The sequence below is a fragment of the Trichosurus vulpecula genome, chromosome 1 (genome assembly GCF_011100635.1).
Source record: "Trichosurus vulpecula isolate mTriVul1 chromosome 1, mTriVul1.pri, whole genome shotgun sequence".
In the NCBI taxonomy this organism is placed as follows: domain Eukaryota; kingdom Metazoa; phylum Chordata; class Mammalia; order Diprotodontia; family Phalangeridae; genus Trichosurus; species Trichosurus vulpecula.
In genome coordinates, this window is record NC_050573.1 from 516,461,330 (window position 1) to 516,475,709 (window position 14,380).

Here is a 14,380-nt window from a genome sequence, read left to right on the forward strand (position 1 = left end):
GCTTTTAGAATATGCTTCATAACCACTTTAGAATAGTGATTACTTCTATATATGTAAACATTTTTTTCTGCTGGCCCATGTAGTCTCACTAATTGTCTTTTTTGTTGTTGTGGTTTTTTTCCCACAACTTGGAAGAATGTTTGCAGTTGGAGGAATGACAAACATACTTCCCTTATGTGCAACAAACACAAAATCAAATAATTCTTTTCATTATACCAAAACATGGGAGGATCTTACATAATAAGGTAAAAAAAAAAAAAAGAGTTCCAACATTTTTCTCCCTTAATGAGAAGCAGCTTAACTTAGTGCTTAGAGACAGCTCTAAAGACAAAAATATCTGAGTTGAAGTACTCCCTCTGACACTTATTGGCTGTTTGACCTTAGATAAGTCATAGCCTCTTAAGTGCTCTGGGCCAGAGGTGTCCAACACTCTGCCTATGACACTCCCCAGTGAAGTTCAAACCAGATTTAAATGTAATTGGGAAATATTTAACAAAAAATAAAAATACTGTAAAACACATATAACATTAAATTATAAAACTAAGTCCATGTGCAGTCAGTGGGGATTCTTACATATCAGGCTCTCCAAACTTAGGTTTTTATTGAAACAATAGACAATATATTTTGATTTACCATTTTGGTGAGAGCTCTGTAGTAGCTTGGCTTTGTTTACTAAAGCATTTATGTAAATTTCTATGCTTGTAGGTAGGCCACATAAATCACATTGCTGCCACATGCACCCCTGGGTGCTGGGGGGAGTCCTGTGAGCTCAAATTTGCCAAGCAGGGTTATCCTTTGTCATTGCTCTCTCATCTTCATAAACTGAATAAGCATACCAGATTGGTTGTCTGAATATGTGGGAAAGGTCTGGGTTTGCTTGGTGGGGACGGTGCAATTATGTTTGATCAGAACAGTCATAACATCACCAACAGTTTCAATTTCAAGGGAAAGAGGAGTGACATACAAAAGCAGCAAATCCTGCACGTTCTCAGATTTATCTCCAGACAAAATGGCAGCCTGGAACCACCCACCAGGACAATATCATGAATCTGTGATTTATCTAGCTAGGCATCTATTGTGGCCTTTTCCACAGGGTCCAGTGTGCTGTGGAAAAGATCAGCATCCAGCTCTTCAAAACGGGCTTGGGTGATTGATGTATAGGAGTCAATACCTTTATAGAGGGAGTCAATCTCAATACTGGCCTGGGTACTGAAAGAGAGGGTACACTTCGCATGTTCACAAGTGGTGCAAAGGTGGCAAACAGACCTCTTAGTCTCATCAATGTCCTTCTTGTCCTTTTACTTGAACTCAGCAAAGAAATGGTTCACCATTCACTTGTCAAAGTCCTCTCTACCCAAGTGGGTGTCCGCAGCTGTGAATTGGACCTTAAAAATGCCACCTTCAATGGTAAGAGTGGAGACATCAAAAGTACCACCTCTAAGGCCAAAAATCAATACATCTCTCTCGCTACCAAACTTTTTGTCCAAGCCATAGGCAATAGCAGCAGCAATTAGCTCACTGATGATTTGGAGCACATTGAGACCAGCAATGGTTCCAGCATCTTTAGTTACCTGACATTGGGAATCTTTAAAATAGGCTGGTACTCTGACCACAGCATTTGTGACTGTCTTCCCAAGGTAAGCTCCAGCAATTTCTTTCATCTTGGTCAAGACCATAGAAGATACTTCTAGATAGAAATTTTTGGTCTCCCCTTTGTACTTCACTTGGCCCTTAGGCCTGCCAGCATCATTCACCACCGGAAAAGACCAATGCTTCATATCTGACTGTACAACTGCATTATCAACTCTGCAACCAGTCAGATGACTGATATCAAAAACTGTGTTGGTGGTTCATTGCAACTTGATTCTTTGCAGCATCATCAATTAAACATTCTGTGTCAGTGAAGGTAACATAGCTTGGGGTGGTCCTGTTTCCTTGGTCATTAGCAATGATATCCACTTTCTTGTGTTGGAAAACTCCCCCACCGGAGTAGGTTGTGCCAAGATCAAGGTCCCTTAGACATGGTTGCTAGGGAGTTAGGGTCGTAGCTGACCACCGTGAAGGAAAAAGTGCTACTGCTCCACTGAGTAGCTATTTATAATTTTTTTAACATAATCATAATAGTTATAGAGGAAGAATGTTAATCTTATACATAGAATATTTCATGCTGGAGTGAAGTGTAAGTATTAAGAATTCCTTCGATTTGATCATTTGAAACTAAAGGTTTCTGTAGTGTCCCGGGATTAGAATTGTATGCTCTAGAAACATGTAGAACACATATTTTCAGTGATTCTGTGTCAGTGAGCCAGGTCTAATAGTAATATATCTAAAGAGACTGAAAAAACAAAAAATAATTTCCACCTCAGGTGAAAGGACTTAAGAAGAATTGGAATTTAAAAATACCTTGAAAGACCAAGCTGAGTCAAATGGCACAGTGAATTTGCATGTAGTAGATATAGTAGGATGAACATTTTTATTTCAAAGTAATTGGTTTAATTGTAACATAATAGTATACTTATGTAATGTAATATATTTAAAATAATGTATTATAATTATTTACATTGAAAGTACATTTGTATAGGTAGGAGAAATTACAGTAAATTTATTTAAATTATTTTTTAATTTAAAATTATTCTTAAAATTCCCCTATTAATTGACATAATTGGTACACTAGGTTTTTCAGACTGTGTGGCCATGAGCAAGTTATTTAATCTTTCATAGCCTTTATCATTTCAACTGTTAAAAGGAGATAACGATTACTTCCATTTATGGCAGAGAGTATAATGAGACTGTATATGTAAAATGCTTTGTAAATTACAAAACTCTATATATGAGTCAGTTATTATTTTCTCCAAAATCAAATCTTTTTTGAGTCTCTATTTTCATAAATGCCACTACTCTTCACCCAATCATCCACTTTCAAAACCATTTTATTATCAATCTTCTTCCTCAATTCTCATTTCCAATCAGTTATCAAATTCTGTCAGTTTTATCTCTGCTTATCTCTTGTATTTGACTACTGTTTAACATTCCAACTACTACCAACCTACTTCAATAAAGCTTAAATCAATGAACCTTCATGAAATGCTTAACATGTGAAAACATGTGGGAGGTGCTGAAGACACGAACAAAAAGAAAATTTACCTCATCCTCGCCTCTAAGGTGCTTATAATTTAATAGGGGAATTATAATATATACACAAATGCCCATGGTACCAATTTATATTATTGTAGTTTTAGACTTGGAAGGTACCTCAAAAGTCATCTAGTCTACCCCTAACTCCCATTTTAAAACGAGGAAACTGAGGATCATGGAGGATAAATTAGTTGCCTGACCTGAGATTACAAAAGTCTTAATCATAAGAAGCTAGTTTTGAACTCAGGTCTTTTGAAATTAGAGTCCATGCCCTTTCTACCAAACCTGAGATCCATGGAAAGTGTATTTAGATAACTGGACATGGAAGCAAATATATTGATCTAGGTACAAGGGTGGGGAACAGGCAGCGCTGAGGCCACATGTGGCCCTCTACATCCTCAAGTGTGGCCCTTTGACTAAATCCAAACTTCACAGAACAAATCTTAATAAAAGGATTTGTTCTGTAAAACATGGACTCAGTCAAAAAACTGCCCCCAAGGACCTAGAAGGCCACATGTGGCCTTGAGGTCACAGGTTCCCCACTGCTGATAGGATAATCAGGGAAAGCTTCATGGAATGGAAAGCTTCATAGAATCTGAACTCTGCCTTGAAAGAAGAGAGGCTTGGATAAGGTGAAAGTCTGATTTAGAAATAGAATGTAACCTGCAGAAATGCGTGGCAATGGAAGAGTCTACAATGAAATCAAGAAACATTTTGTCCATTCAATCTGACTGAACTATAGAATATATGAAAGGAAATACAATGAAATAAGGCTGGAAAGATTGGCTGAAGCTAGATGATGGAAAGGTAATAGAAGACAATGAATGCTTTTTGACAAAGGGAGCAAAATTAATGATAGAAAAAAGTAATCATTAAATGTTTATTTTGTGCTGATCCCTGTGCTAAGCACTAGGGACACTAATAGAAATAATTAAGACAGTCATTCCAAGACAGTTTTTAAGGACCTCACACACTAGTTGGGAAAGTTGTTGTACAGTGCTTTCAGTCATATCTGACTCTTCATTACCCCATTTGGGGTTTTCTTGGCAAAGATCCTAGAGTGGTTTGCATTTCCTTCTCCAGCTCATTTTACAGATGAGGAAACTGAGGTAAACAGGCTTAAGTGATTTCCTAGGGTCAGACAGCTAATAAGTATCTAAGGCTACATTTGAAATCAGGAAGATTAGTCTTCCTGACTCCAGGGATAGCACTCTAGACAATTATATAAAAATTAGCTGCAAGGCAGATAGAAGTTCCCAGAAGACCTAAGGTTCCAGAAGTTCCATAGATGGTAAGACTCAAGGTCTACAGATTAGATAAACAGATCAGATACTATAAATACTCTAGATAGTATATTGAGCATAGAAGTAAGGCAGATGGTAATGCTTAGAACATGTTAGAGGCAACTGAAAAGGCAAGTGGTAAGATTTGGGGATGTTTCATGTCAATGGAAAGACTAGAGTTATTGATATGATCAAATCTTCAGAGGATTGTTTTGGTAAGAGTATGCATGAATTTAATAATAATTTATTTGCTTGACAATGAAGGCCTGAACCAGACTTGGGGGAAGTTTGACTGGAAATGAGAAGGATCCAAGAAATACTGAAATGGTAGACTCAGTAGGACACAGAAGTTGATAGTCACTTTCCTCTCTACAATGTCCCACATTCAAAGGTGAGGTCAAAGGTTCAAGTTGGGGTGGTTGGAAGCATGTTGTGGCCACAAACATAAGTAAGGAGTTAGGGAAAAGAAAAAGGTTTAGAATGGGGGATGTTGGGAATCAGTCAATTAGCAAAATGATGATTTCAGTTCTAAACATGCTGAGTTTGAGACACTGATAAGATATCCATGAAGAGATATTGAGCAGGAAGTTAAAGCAGTGATATACTATAGAAAGGAAGGTTATTTTCAAGCTACTAAATATTTTCCCTCTTTTGGTGTCCAAAATGTGTTTCTATAACGATGAAAGGATAGTGCATTAACTCATTTTAGCACTTGGTTCCCCCCAAAATTCACTTCTTAAAAACTTTATTATGCTCTCTAGGGCTTTCTGAATATGTATAACATTTCCAAATTTGTTTTTTACTTAAGAAATAGCAAGAATGGCTTGTGATTCATAACAATATTCTAAATTTTAAATGATGTTTTATCTTACAAAGTCTAATAGAAAAGAGTATGTCAGTATTTACAAATGCATGGCTCAGATTTTTCCTTGCCTCAAGAGTTTTCTAGGGTGGCTCTAAGAGTTCTGGTTCATCTTCAGTTTGGGGAATCCTTATGAAACCATTCTGGTTACTTGAATTACTTGAAGCAATGTGATGAGAGAAATAATTATTTATAACCAATGATTAGGGGAGATCAAAAGATGTCCCCTTTTTCTAAAATCCCAATTTAGAAAGTTCAGTGTCTTGAAGAATATTACTGATTATGAGATTCAACTAACTTTCCTCTTTATAACCTGCTCAGGTCCCTGAGCCATTGTACTTCACTTGGGTTTGGGTGGGAATAAATTCCTTAAATAGATTATCCAAGGCTGGGGGTAACTTAAGAAGTAAATGACATAATGGAAGTTCAGGTCCAGCCCCTAGTTGTAATATTCATTCTACTATTATTAACCAATAAGAGTTAATTACCACTCCTTAGGAAAATTTCTCTGCTAAAAGGGCGTAAAAGTTGTGAGCCCACCGCCATGATTGTCTTTGGTCTAAGAGAGAAATGGCCAAATGAATATCTTTCTAATAACAAACATTCTGGAATTATTAATAACATGATTAAATTACCCAGAAATTATGTCTCTTGAACATTTTAAACATCACAGTGGTTAGAAATTGCACTTCTGGGTGCAGGTGAGATGTGGAAGCTTCAGAGAATAAAGAAATGAAGCTTCCTTAGAATAGTCAATGCTTAAACTTGGTCTTTACTATCAGATTGAGGGATAAAGAAGGAAAGTATTTGAAATGGAATTCATTCAGTTGTCTGGAGTTACTGGAGTCTAGGTGAACTTCAATGACTGAGTTTCCAGAAGTTTAATTGTACTCCAGTTTACTCCAGACAAGTGAATGAACTGGAACTAAGTGCTTTGGTTCCAATATACAGGTACAAAATACTATACAAAGTTCATTTTAGACTGAGTATTCAATGAGAGTCCTCTGCTAAAGTGTTAGCCTAAATGCTATTCAAAACACACAGACTAGTAATAAAAAATCTTGGATAATGAGAAGAAAAAGAATGAAAGTTACTTACAGAATGCAGAGATGACCAAATATATGAAGCATGACTTCTTGAGATATAAAGGGTCCTAAAGGGGATCACCTTGAGAACATGTCTTTTAAGGAACAAATACCAACAAAGAGTTGAAAAATCAAATAATTAGCTGTGAAAATTAGCCAACAGCAGAAAAAATTCAGACTATAGAATCTTACTTTTCTGACAAAGAAGATCAAAACATACAAACAGAAGAAGAGAATAAAGTTAAAGCTCCTACATCCAAAGCCTCCAATAAAAGTATAAATTTGTTGCAGGCCATGGAACACCTCAAAAAGGATTTTGAAAACCAAGTAAGAGAAGTAGAAGAAAAATTGAAAAGAGAAATGAAAGTGACACAAGAAAATCATAAAAATGAGTCAACAGCTTGCTAAATGAGACAAAAATAATACTGAAGAAAATAACAACTTAAAAAATGGAATGACCCAAATGGCAAAAGAGGTCCAAAAACCCAATGAGGAAAAGAATGCCTTAAAGGTCAGAATTGGCCAAATGGAAAAGGAGCTCAAGAGGCCACTGAAGAAAACAATTCTTTAAAAATTAGAATGGAGGAAATTGCAGCTAATGACTCAATGAGAAATCAGGAACAGATAAAACAAAACCAAAAGAATGAAAAAATAGATGACAATGTGAAATCTCATTGGAAAAAACCACTATCCTGGAAAATAGACCCAGGAGAGATAATTTTAAAATTATTACTTGAAAGCCATGATAAAAAAGAGCCTAGACATCATCTTTCAAGATATTATCAAGGAAAACTGCCATGATATTCTAGAACCAGAAGGTAAAATAGAAATTGAAAGAATACATTGATCATTCTCTGAAAGAGATCCCAAAAGGAAAACTTCTAGGAATATGATGGCCAAATTCCAGAGTTCCCAGGCCAAGGAGAAAGTATTTCAAGCAGCCAGAAAGAAACAATTCAAGTATTGTGGAAACACAGTCATGATAACACAAAATTTAGCAGCTTCTACCTTAAAGGATCAGAAATTTGATATTCCAAAGGTCAAAGGAACTGGAATTACAACCAAGAATCACCTACCCAGAAAAACTGTGTATACTACTTCATGGCAAAAAAATGGGTAATCAATGAAATAGAGGACTTTCAAGCATTCTTGATGAAAAGACCAGAGCTGAATAGAAAATCTGACTTTTAAATACAACACTCAAGAGAAACATGAAAATGTAAACAGGAAAGAGAAATAATAAACGACTTATTAAAGTTGAACTGTTTGCATTCCTAAATGGAAAGATGATATTTGTAACTCACGAGACCTGTCTCTGTATTAGGGGAGTGTAACAACAATGTTGCTAGCAGCTGTTGTGGAGGTGTAAGACCAACAACAACAGCACATAGGAGGGCTACTAGAACAGGTTCTTTGATCTACTTATCTAAGGAAAGCAAATTTAAGGGGTTTACAATCTCACATTAATTAAACATACTTCTGGTGGAAAAATCAGCACCCAGAACTTTAGAGAAAACACAAACAGAAATTATAAGCAGAAATTATATAAACAAAGGAAATAACACAAATCAGCAGAACTGGCTTCTAACCACCTGTCCATAGCAATACATAGATAGTTACCACAGAGAGAAGCACCAACATCTAGGTTTTCAAAGCCAGGGGATCCTTAATGGCTACCCAGAGTCTTCACAGAAACACCCTTCCAATGAATGAGCCCCAAGAGCAAAATGCTAACCTCTGAGTATATATACACTTCTTCAGGGTCAGAGAGCATCACAACCATGTGACTCAAACTCATGTGACTTAGGCTTTCTTGTGAACTTAAGCAGGTCATTAAAGACTCTCGATTCAAAGACTCAATCAAAGGTACTTAATTGCCTTAGTGCTGAAAAGCACTCCAAAAGAAAAAAAAAACAGTGAAAAGTCCCACTTTGCTTGCCATTACAGGGAGCTGGAGGGAATATATGTGTGTGTATATGTGTATATATATATATATACATATATATATATATATACATATATATATATATACATATATATACATATATATACATACATATTTACACATAGATACATATACATATATACATACAAACATACATACATATATATACATATATACACATATATGTACAGAGGGCATAGGGTAAGTTGAATATGAAGGGATGATACGTAAAAAATAAAATTAAAGGGTGAGAGATGAATGCACTGGAAGAAGGAGAAAGGGAGAGTAGAATGGGATAAATTATCTCACATAGAAGAGGCAAGAAAAAGCTTTTACAGTGGAGGGGGAAGGGGGGAGGTAAGAAGGAATGAATGAACCCTATTCTGTAAGGATTTGGCTTGAGGAGGGAATAATATACACACTCAGTTGGGTATGGAAATCTATCTTATCCTAAAGAAAAGGTGGGGGGAAGGCAATGAGGGGGGCATGATAGAAGGGAGGGCAGATTGGGGGAGGGGTAATCAGAAGCAAACACTTTTTAGGAGGCATAGGTCAAATTAGAGAATAGAATAAATGGGGGCAGGGTAAGATGGAGGGAAATATAGTCTTTCACAACATGACTATTATGGAAGTATTTTGCATGACTACACATGTATAACCTATATCACTTTGCTTGCCTTCTCAATGAGGGTGGGTGAGAAGGGAAGAAGGAAGAGCATTTGGAACTCAAATTTTAAAAACAAGTGTAAAAGTTGTTTTTACATGCAAGTGGGAAATAAGATATACAGGCAATGGGGTATAGAAATCTATCTTGCCCTCCAGGAAAATGGAAGGGGAAAGCGATAAGGGAAGCGGCAGGGTGATAGAAGGGAGGGAAGATTGGGGGAAGGGGTAATCCGAATGCAGGCAAGCTGTCTTGATTTGGGGAGAGGGGAGAGATGGGGAGAATCTTTAGAACTCAAGATCTTGGGCAAGTGAATGTTGAAAACTAAAAATAAATTAATTAATAAAAAGATTACAACTTCCCAAAGAAAAAATAATAAAATAACCTATTAATTACATAAAAAAGAAACAAATACCAATCACTATGAGCAAGGGACCACAGAAGACTAAAGAGTATTGTTACTGCAATTTTAAAATAAAAGTACAATTTTAAAATTAGAAGTGAGAATTTTATAGCCCTGTCTCTTGATAAATTTAATAAGTTCAACACTAAGAGAACTAAAAATCATTCCTTCACAGCAAATTCTTCACTTAGTTCTATTAATTAGAATATTAATTCTATCTGGCATTACAGTAAGATCAAAGCCACTAAGGTACTATTTAGCACATTTAGGTAACAACTTTCCAAATAAAGGCTAAGTAAGACTCAAACCTTGGTCAAACAAATGATTCCTCACAACCCTTTTCAAATCTGACTTACATGACCTCTAAGTGTTTTTCAAGTCCTATGACTGTCTGCTTTATAAGGGAGAAAGAATTGTTTTCTTTGTTCCTTTGGCTCCTGCCAGCAGTCAAGATGGAGGGATCATGACTTGGATAATAACTTGAAGAATTATAGAACTGGAAGGGACCTCCAGAAATCATAACCCCCTTCTACTTCCAGACTAACTTCACCTAAACTATTCCAGACAGATGAGTATCTACGCCATTCTTAAAGGTCTCTGAGAGGAAGAAGTGTCTGTCTTCAATTGCCTTTTCCCCCCATTGTTATGAGTTTCTTAGACAGTTGCCCACTGAAACATTCTCCATGAAGCTGCCTGATCTCTGTTCATGCCAACTTCCTCTTCCTGACTTCTGTCTAAGCAGACTGTGTTTTCCAAGATCGGTACTGATTCAGCCTGTTATTTCTGCTGTATGCTTCTGAACACGGAGAGGCTATGATTTTTAGCACATGGTGTATTAGTACTCTAAACACTGTTGGGAAGAAAACAAGCCCCAAGAGAATGAAGGCATTAATGAAAACAATGAGCATCTTTGAGTCATGCCCAGGATGCTTGCTTTTGATGGCCCAACCTGGCAAATTTCTTTGCCATTTTCAGCTATAAAAATAAAAATAAATAAATAAATGAATAAATAAGTAAATAATGTGCAAGGAGGGATCATTTCCCATGAGGAGTTATAAATGCGGGTATAATTTCTTTTCATTGGTAATTCTTTTGAAAGCAAAATGTGGAAGTGTTTTACAATTTTTAAGTGGTAAGAGAAGAGGCAAAAGACTAGAATTATTGCCATGTTCAGCCCTCAAACAGAAGATCCACTGTTTGGGCAACAGAACTCTGGGTATAGCCAAAAGACTGCTCTGGCTCAGAAATGAACATTTCAGCATTTCTAGTGCCAGTTACATTCATTTGCCTTCAGTTTCTTGGCTGTATGTGTGTGTGTGTGTGTGTGTGTGTGTGCCTGTGTGTATGTGTGTTTGGGAGTTGGTGGGCCTGGCAGCCATCTTCATTCTTCCCTTCTATGTTTCTTTTAGGATCTAAATAAGGTTGTACTCAGATATTCACATTCCTTTATCGTTCTGTGATTTCCACTTTGGCGAATATTAGTACTGAAATAGTTATTACTACTTTGCTGAGGGCAACTATGATTCTCCTTATCTACGGGCATGGATAGGAGAAAATGAGACTTTGATCACAGGGCTACTTATTATTGTGAGCTACTTAATTTTAAAACAAAGTCATTCACACACAACATACACACAGGCATACACATATGCACACACACACACACACACACACACACACACACACACACTCCCTTCCGGGTCTTATTTAAATTAAAGGAATAAGTGTACTTTTTACAATTGAAGGGTTAACTTTTTCCCATTCTATATTTAAGGAATAAAGATAAATAAGGATAATAGATTTGTAACAGGAGAGATGAAGGCCAGGGGAAAATCTTAACATTTCAGAGAGATGAAGGAGAAAAAGAAAAAAAATGTGCTCATTCTGTGGTCAGAAGACCTTGATTCAGATTCTAAATCTGATTACTTACTTCCTGTATTTGATATTGGGTGAGTCCATTTAACTTCCTAGACCTCAGGTTTTTTTTTTCTTTTTTACTCATACAGTGACAAGTTGGTCATGGACACCCTTTGAATTCTCTTCCCATTCTCGAGCTATGACCCTATTATAACAGCCCAGGCCCAAGCAAATTGAGTTGTTAGTTCCCTGAAGGGCAACTCTATGATGCTGAAGAAGACTATGATTCCTGATCCAATGATGAAAAATATACTTTTCTAAAGGAGAATGAGGAAGAATTCAAGACTGGGGGAAAAAAAACACAATTTAAGTTTTGGAAAGGCTAAATGGGAGTCTTTGGAACTACAGACATTTGGGAACTTTTCCTCTTGTCCCTACCAATGTCTGAAAACTCCAGGACTCCTCATACCTATACCAAAGTTTTCATTGCTTTCCTTTCAAACTCCAACTCTATCTCCCTCACATACAGTTCAGTTACACAGGTTCAGAGGTCTCTCTAAAACTCAGCTGTCAAGTCTCCTTGTATATTGTCTCTATCTCTGGATTGTCCAAGGAAATGATAGCATAAATTGCCTGGGACAGCGATAATGTGCCATGATTTGTAGAAATGCTATTATTATTATGTAAAATTTACTAAAAACATGATGGAAAAGTAGAAAAAATACATGGTGAAGCTTTAGTTGGCCAACAATTGCTCTTTGAGTGCTCCTAAGAATCTAAGAAACCTACTAAGGTGCTTATGGAATGATGATAAAAATTAGACTTGTCACCTCCTATTGTTAGAGTAGGACCTCCCCAAAAGCCAAGCAAGTTTCTAATGTCATTTAATGTAATATGTCTTTTTAACTATTTCAAATAAAGATAATATGTAATTCTGATGACCTTTGCATGGATTTTGATTGAAAATAATGGATTTAATTCACTTCTAATTAGCGAAGAAGCTTGCCTTCCCATCTTGTTCTGCTCTCCATTTCATTCACTTAGAGATGGATGGTTAAAATAAATGAAATGAGAATTCTTTGCTTCTTTCTTAAAACAGAATATTGTCTGTGAGTGAAGTTTATCACAGTGGCCTGGTTATGGAAATATGAAATCGAAAATGAATCGTATCTAGTAACTCATGAATGTTGAATGGTTAACTACTAACTCTAAGATGAAAAATAAAGTTAAAATCTTCATTTTGGGGTTTAAAATTCTTCATAAATATGTTTCAGTCTAGATTTAAAGTTATATTTTTCCCATATTTCCCTTCATGCACTCCATATTTTGGCCAAACTATCCTATTTGCTATCTCCTTACCTCTGTATTCCATTTCTTGACACCATGAATTTGTATAGAATAGGCCCCATACCTGGGGTACACTCTCTCCTCAACTTCACCTCTTAGAATTCTTAATTCCTTTCAAGGCTCTTCTACTATCTCACATAGTAAGTCTTTCTAGATCTCCTGAATTGCTATCGTTTTCTCGCTCCTTCAATGACTGTTTTTACTTAACATATATTCATATCATAATTCCCAGAAAAATGTAAGCTCTTTGAGGGAAGGTAGTATTTTCTACTTTTTACCCCCTTTTATTCTACAAATATAGCTCAGTGTCACATGCAGTAAACATTCAATTTCTGAGTTAAACTGGAGCTGTGAGGGGCAACACCTTTTCACAACACAAATATTTTTTTTTCATTTTTACTTTGGTTACTATTCCTTCACACTATGCTATTTTTGAAGGCAGCAAACCAACTAAAAAGTTACTTTTGAATTGTTGTAAAGTATTTCTTAATGAAATCCATATCCATCCTGTGAAGGATGGTTATATAAAACTGGTCAAGGGACTCTTCTGTAGGGACATGCATTGTCTGCCTTACACAAGCCAATCCTATCTAAATAAAGTCCAACAAGATGAAAAGGATGTAGATATCAGTGTGAACCATGTAACATTCAATTCATTCACCTCTCTATGGGAGAAAATGTTTCAGTCTAACCAAATGCAAAGTGAAAGTACTAATATTTTGGAGTGTTTGGGAAATACTGAGGAGACTTCCAATAAAACAACCACACATAGAAGCCAGATTGTTTCAGAAACACACATGGATTTTCTTTTAGGCTAAGTATGGGTTTCTTTTTGGTAGAATGGGTATACCTGCCATGAAATGTAATTGACTTCATATATTTTCTTCACTGTCCTTCCAGCAAAGTAAATCTAAGTATCCATGTATGATCTGTTTTTTGATCAATTCAAGATTTTAGAATTACTGTGTGGCTTTCATTTGGATGCTGAAATTCATCTACATCCAGAAAAAAATTTGGGCAGCGTTCTTTGAAATTTTAGAGAAATGAAAAAGAAGTGAATCTAGATTGGAAGCATTATGACTGTATTTGGAGCCAGGCAAATATTCCACTGAGCCAGGAACAAGGTGTTGATAGCATAAAATATCATCTAATCTTTGGCAGAGTTGAACTAAAAGAAACAAATTTCAAGCATTCTTTTGTACTCATTTTGTTATTATATTAAGTGTAGCCCTGCTGAAACTGGAGAGTTTGGGCAATATAGGTCATGGTGGCAGGTTGCCATGTAGTTTTGACCTCTCATCTTCCTAGTTTGAGATTATTTTGAGAAACCATAGGCAAGTAACCTTGGGGCTGCTACCAAGGATTGATAGCCATATATATTAAGTTTTTTGAACAATCCAATTCCGTTGCCTAAGTAGATTAAATGAGGGACCAACCAGAAAACCAACTGTTCTATCCATTCTTGGACCAGTAGAGAATATTCCCCTGGGGGAAAAGAAACCTTTTTCTTAAAGAAAATTGAATAGCTAGAATGCTCCACTGGTACCCTCTCAGTATTTGGGAGAAAGTGAGGAGGAAGGGCTTCCTAACCTTAGATGGTATCTGAGTTAAAAATTTTGGGGAAAAAGACAAGATAAGATGTGGGTGTGTTTTTATCTTCAACATTGGCATACACTACCAAACCAATGAGATCCCAGGTGCATTTGAGTTTTTGAGTACATCAACCACACTATTCCATTAAATTGGGGAAGGAGGAGTGGGCAAATTCTCAGAAGTGATAGTCTTGCCTCTGGCACAAA

General features: G+C 36.3%; 1 pseudogene; it reads right to left on the reverse strand.

Moving 5' to 3' along the window:
* Positions 1-798: 798 nt before the first annotated feature.
* LOC118841032 lies at positions 799-1,679 on the reverse strand (annotated as a pseudogene).
* Positions 1,680-14,380: the final 12,701 nt, after the last annotated feature.